This window comes from Lolium rigidum, chromosome 1, assembly GCF_022539505.1.
Source record: "Lolium rigidum isolate FL_2022 chromosome 1, APGP_CSIRO_Lrig_0.1, whole genome shotgun sequence".
Classification (NCBI taxonomy): domain Eukaryota; kingdom Viridiplantae; phylum Streptophyta; class Magnoliopsida; order Poales; family Poaceae; genus Lolium; species Lolium rigidum.
In genome coordinates this window covers 226,072,447-226,079,572 of record NC_061508.1, presented here as the reverse complement: position 1 = coordinate 226,079,572, position 7,126 = coordinate 226,072,447, and positions in this window count along the sequence as shown.

Genomic DNA, 7,126 nt, shown 5'->3' with positions numbered 1-7,126 from the left:
GACAAGCATCTTAACATCATTGGAGGTTCTCTCCACAATATCATGCAATTGACTAATAGCTTGAGAATTTTCCATTAAATGATTCTCTACTCTCATATTAAAATTTTCTTGCTTAACAATATAATTATCAAACTCATCTAAGCATTGCGCAGGAGGTTTTGAATACGGAATATCTTCCCTAGTAAAGCGTTGAAGGGAATTTACCTCAATCATGGATGAAGGGGGAATTATTTCACATATATCTTCTATAGGAGGTAGATTCTTCACATCTTCAGATTTAATACCTTTCTCCTTGAGAGACTTCTTGGCTTCCCTCATATCTTCATCATTCAATTTAATTAAACCCCTCTTCTTCACTATTGGCGTTGGAGTTGGTTCGAGCGTATTCCAATCATCATAATTCCGGCCTATTTTAGCCAATAATTCTTCGAGCGTCGTCTGGAGTTCTTTTCCTGAAAACACAACCAGCACAACTATCCGGGTATGCCCTAGACTCAATGGTTAGTCCACTATAAAATATATCAAGTAAATCATGCTTTTCTAAATCATGGTCGAGCAAAGCTCTAATAAGAGAGCAAAATCTCGCCCAAGCCTCAGGCAATTTCTCCTCATCTCCCTGATCAAAATTATAAACTCTCTGCAAAGCAGCATGTTGAGCATTAGCAGGAAAATATTTGCGGAAGAAAACATCAAGCAATTCTTTTGGACTTTTAATAGAATTAGGTGGCAAATTATTATACCAAGTTTTAGCGTCATCCTTCAATGAGAATGGAAATATTTTACCAACAAAGTAAGTACGCTTCTTAACATCATCAGAAAACAAGCTACTCAAAGTAGATAACTCGGTCATGTGTTCAACAAGCACTTTCTTTTTCGGTACCACAAAAAGGTGTTTTCTCAACAATAGCTATATGAGATAGATCAAGAGAAAAATCATAATCTTTATCCCTAATGTTTATAGGAGATGTGGCAAATTTAGGATCGGGAGACAGTTTATATCTAACGGTGTGTTCTCGCAAGCAACTTTTTAATTTTTCTTGCATCGGTAGTAGCATTGCATTTTTCAATAAAATCATCAACAAGCTCCACATAATCTTCCTCAAGATCATCATTAAAATAATCAAGTTCAGGTGAACTAACGAGTGTAGTAGCATTAGGAGTTTCAAGTATTTTCAATTTGTCTAGATTTAGCAATTGTAGCATCTAGAAAAGATCCCAATGAACCACTATCATCAAGCACAGCAGAAACATTATCAATATTATGAGAGTGTTCAGATTCAGCAGATGTACCCGCATGCGAAGCATGTGGCGGTGAAACAAGTTTATCAATCACAGATGGTGAATCAAGTGTAGCGGAGGTACTCAGAATTGTACCTTTTCTTGTAGTGGATGGTAATATGGCGATCTTAGTATCGCGAGGTTTACCCATGATGAAGAATTTGCAGCGAACAATATTAATCCAAGTGAACTTCCAAATAAAGCTATGCTCCCCGGCAACGGCGCCGAGAAAATAGTCTTGATGACCCACAAGTATAGGGGATCGCAACGGTCTTCGAGGGAAGTATTACCCAATTTATTGATTCGACACAAGGGGAGACAAAGAACACTTGGAAGCCTTAACAACGGAGTTGTCAATTCAGTTGCACTGGAAACGAGACTTGCTCGCAAGAATTTATCGAGTAGTAACGAGTTTTATAACGATAGCAGTAGTGAAATAACGACAGCAGAGTAACAAAGACAGCGAGTAGTGATTTTAGTAAACGAGCAGGATTAAAATACCGTAGGCACGGGGACGGATGACGGGCGTTGCATGGATGAGAGAAACTCATGTAACAATCATAGCAGAGCATTTGCGAGATAATAATAAAACGGTGTCCAAGTACTAATCAATCAATAGGCATGTGTTCCAATTATAGTCGTGCGTGCTCGCAATGAGAAACTTGCACAACATCTTTTGTCCTACCAGCCGGTGGCAGCCGGGCCTCAAGGGAAACTACTCGGATATTAAGGTACTCCTTTTAATAGAGTACCGGAGCAAAGCATTAACACTCCGTGAACACATGTGATCCTCACATCACTACCATTCCCTCCGGTTGTCCCGATTTCTGTCACTTCGGGGCCATCGGTTCCGGACAGCGACATGTGTATACAACTTATAGGTAAGACTATAAACAATGAATATCATGATGAAACAATAACATGTTCAGATCTGAGATCATGGCACTCGGGCCCTAGTGACAAGCATTAAGCATAACAAGTTGCAACAATATCATCAAAGTACCAATTACGGACACTAGGCACTATGCCCTAACAATCTTATGCTATTACATGACCAATCTCATCCAATCCCTACCATCCCCTTCACCTACAGCGGGGAATTACTCACACATGGATGGGGGAAACATGGCTGGTTGATGTAGAGGCGTTGGCGGTGATGGCGGTGATGATCTCCTCCAATTCCCCGTCCCGGCGGAGTGCCGAACGGAGACTTCGGCTCCCGCGACGGAGTTTCGCGATGTGGCGGCGTTCGGAGGGTTTACGGCGACTTCCACTTCTCTTTTGGCGTTTTTAGGTCGAGGCGAATAAGTAGTCCGAAGGAGGGCGTCGGAGGCCGGCCGAGGGGCCACACCACGGGCCGCGCGGGCCCCCACGGGCCGCGCCGCCCTATGGTGTGGGGCCCTCGGGCCTCCACTTCAATTGCCCTTCCGGCTCCGTTAGTTTCCTGGGAAAATAGGGCCTTCTGCATAAATTCCGAGGTTTTTCCCGAAAGTTGGATTTCCGCACAAAAACGAGACACTGGAGCAATTCTCGCTGAAAACAGCGTTAGTCCGTGTTAGTTGCATCCAAAATACACAAATTAGAGGCCAAACAATAGCAAAAGTGTTCGGGAAAGTAGATACGTTTTGGACGTATCAGCCTCCAAGAGTAGAGGTTTGTAGAACAGCAGCAAGTTTCCCTTAAGTGGATCACCCAAGGTTTATCGATCTCAGGGAGGAAGAGGTCAAAGATATCCCTCTCATGCAACCCTGCAACCACAAAGCAAGAAGTCTCTTGTGTCCCCAACACACCTAATATGTGCACTAGTTCGGCGAAGAGATAGTGAAATACAGGTGGTATGAATAAGTAGTAGCAACGGCACCAGAAAAGTGCTTTGCCCAGGATAGTAAACAAGCAGTAGTAACGCAGCAGTAATAACGCAGCAGTAGTAACGCAGCAGTAGTAACGCAGTAAAACAGTAAACAAGCAGCGATAGCAGTATTTAGGAACAAGGCCTAGGGATTAGACTTTCACTAGTGGACACTCTCAACATTGATCACATAACAGAATAGATAAATGCATACTCTACACTCTTGTTGGATGATGAACACATTGCGTAGGATTACACGAACCCTCAATGCCGGAGTTAACAAGCTCCACAATTCAATGTTCATATTTAAATAACCTTAGAGTGCATGAAAGATCAATTCGACTAAACCAAGTACTAACATAGCATGCACACTCGTCACCTTCATGCTATGTAGGAGGAATAATACACATCAATACTATCATAGCAATAGTTAACTTCATAATCTACAAGAGATCATAATCATAGCATAAACCAAGTACTAACACGGATGCACACACTCGTCACCATTACACCGTGTAGGAGGAATAAAACTACTTTAATAACATTGCTAGAGTAGCACATAGATAAATTGTGATACAAAATACATTGCAATCATAAAGAGATATAAATAAGCACTTCACTACGCCATTCATAACAGTGAGTAAGTATTCTGTGAAATATAGCCTAAGAGACCCACACGGTGCACACACTGTCACCTTTACACACGTGGGACAAGGAGTCTCCGGAGATCACATGAGTAAAACTCACTTGACTAGCATAATGACATCTAGATTACAAGCATCATCATATGAATCTCAATCATGTAAGGCAGCTCATGAGATTATTGTATTGAAGCACATAGGAGAGAGATGAACCACATAGCTACCGGTACAGCCCCGAGCCTCGATGGAGAACTACTCCCTCCTCATGGGAGCAGCAGCGGTGATGAAGATGGCGGTGGAGATGGCAGCGGTGTCGATGGAGAAGCCTTCCGGGGGCACTTCCCCGCTCCGGCAGGGTGCCGGAGCAGAGACTCCTGTCCCCCAGATCTTGGCTTCGCGATGGCGGCGGCTCTGGAAGGTTTTTCGTATCGTGGTTTTTTCGTATCAGGGTTTTTGCGACGGAGGCTTTAAATAGGCGGAAAGGCAGCCTCAGAGGGGGCCTGGGGGCCCACACCATAGGGCGGCGCGGCCCCCGCTCTGGCCGCGCCAGGGTGTGGTGTGCGGCCCCCAGGGCTTCCCTCTGGCGGCTCTCGGGTGTTCTGGAAGGCTCCGGAAAAAATAGGACCCTGGGTCTTGATTTCGTCCAATTCCGAGAATATTTCGTTACTAGGATTTCTGAAACCAAAAACAGCAGAAAACAACAAGCGGCTCTTCGGCATCTTGTTAATAGGTTAGTTCCAGAAAATGCACGAATATGACATAAAGTATGCATAAAACATGTAGGTATCATCAATAATATGGCATAGAACATAAGAAATTATCGATACGCCGGAGGCGTATCAGACCTGTTCATGGTCGTTCTACGGGGCGTCAGAAACTACGACCCCTACTTCCAATGCAATCCCGATGCAACATGTGCGCTAGGCTTCACCTCCTACCAAATATGCTCCGCAGCTATTCGCATGCTATCATATGGAATGGCTACTGATATATTCGATGAGTATCTTCAAATGGGTGAGAGCCCTGCATTGAGTCCATGTACAGGTTTTGTCGAGCTGTGATTGCCGTGTTCAGATAGCATTATTGTAGGGAGCAAACTATTGAGGATACAAGGCGGTTGTTGTCTATGAAAGAGTCTAGAGGGTTCCTAGAAATGATTGGCGGCATAGATTGCATGCACCGAGAGTGGAAGCACTGTCCATTTGGATGGCAGGGTCAGTACAGCGGGCATGCGGAGGGACGGACTGTCATTCTTGAAGCTGTCATATCTCAAGATTTATGGATTTGACATTCATTCTTTGGCATGGCCGGTTTCAACAACGACATCAATGTGTTGCACCGATCACCGGTTTTCAATAGGCTTATGCAAGGCAAAGCTCCCCGAGTGAGCTACGAGATCAATGGAAATGCATATGACAAGTCATATCATCTTGCTGATGGCATCTATCCTGACTGGGCCACACTAGTGAAGACTGTCTATAATCCAAACTCGGAGAAGACGAGGAGGTTTGCCAAGATGCAAGAGACTTGCAGGAAAGATGTGGAGCGAGGGATTTGGTGTGCTCCAAGCTCGGTGGGCAATTGTCTGTCGCCCGGCAAGAACATGGTCGCTCAAGACGATGCATGAGGTGATGACATGCTGCGTGACCATGCACAACATGATCGTTGAGAACGAGCGTCCTGATAGTCGCAATGAGTAACACTGGGATTTTCAAGGTGAGTTGGTTGCGCCAATCCCTGGGGCATTATCTTGGGAGGACTATCTGCATATGAATGTAGAAGTCAATGACGAGTCCGTGTGCAAACGCCTGAAGACGGATCTGATTGAGCATTAGGCATTGACTGGCCATGAAGATATTGCCTAGAAGATACCGTCTTATTTTCATGTAGACTTTTAAAAATTTCGATGTAATAACTAAGACTTCGTTGAAACTGTTTATTTTGTTGTTTTCAAACTTCCCAATTCATGCCGACGCGCAAATGCGTCGGGCTGCTGGAGGCACCACAGGCGCAAAAGGACACGCGGATAAAAACGGTCATTTTCGCGTCCGGGGGGCGACGCACGGGGACAATTTGAGCGTCCGTACGTCGCCCCGTTGGAGATGCCCTTGTGCTGCTTACGTCTGATTTGTTGTGGATGTTAGCCTTCTATGTTTCCTTTCTTTATATATAGCGTTCCCCATGAAGAAAATTACGTTTGTAAGGCATACACTCATACAACATGACTAGAATCGAGAGCGCATGCCCTCTAGTAAAAAGAACAGCAACACAAATTGTGATAGAAATTTACAATTATATCTTTGAGGACGATAAGCTGGTTCCTGCAGACGAGTGATAATGGCCCTCGTGTAAGCTAGAGTTTTTCCTGAAATGAAGGTAAAAGCTTTGAAAGTGCTCGGCCTTTTAGAGAGAAACCGGGGAAACCGATACAAATATAGCCATGCCCACCCAATAATACAGCAGGGCCACACCCACAACCGCGCCAACGACACATCGGAGACCAGAAAAGAACACCAAGGATATAAACACAACCAACGTTTACCCGCTCCACCAAACTAGCTGATCTTCCGACCACTGTCAAAGAAAAGAAGCCATGTCTGTTCTGAGAGGTTCAGACCAGAAACGCTCCCAAAAATGTGAATAAGGCTGCATCCACAAGACCATGTGCAAAAAGTGGCGCCTGACACATCGGCGACCAACGATTGAGAGTCACCTCATCGCGCACACGACACAAGGTCGAACACCCTCAAAGTTAACGAACACTCAGGGCCGATGTCGTGACATTCCGTTGTTCCGCCACGTCCTGCACGGTCAACCAAGAAAACCACCTTCGGTGGGCCGCTGCCCCGACATACCGCCTCTCGCTCTCTAGCTGCAATTCGCACAAACCAACGACCGGGACATAAAAGTTTGACCACCCTCTCAAGGAAGCGTTGACCGAGCCGACCATACTGTCGCACTAGCGACACAACATTGCCACACATGCCATCAGAAGCCGCAACTCTAGCTCATATGGCCACCACCCGTGATCCACTATCTATGACTCACGAGGAGAGCACTGAAATAACAGCTAACTAGCTCTTCAAGACAACACCGCCAAGAGGGAAGCGTTGAAGATCAATTGTTGCCCTATCTAGGCAACTAGAGTTTGGGTTTTCACTCGCAGAGCCCAAGCTAATCACGTCGAGAGGAAGATGAACTCTCTGACAACGCCTTCAAGAAGGAGACAACGCAGAAAGGTGGCGCTGTCGCCGGCACCGACCCAATGTCGATGATAGGATTTCACCCACCTCATCTCCTGGTCGACAGAAAAGACTTGCAGATTTGGAGCACACAACATCCAAACTAGAGTTGTGCA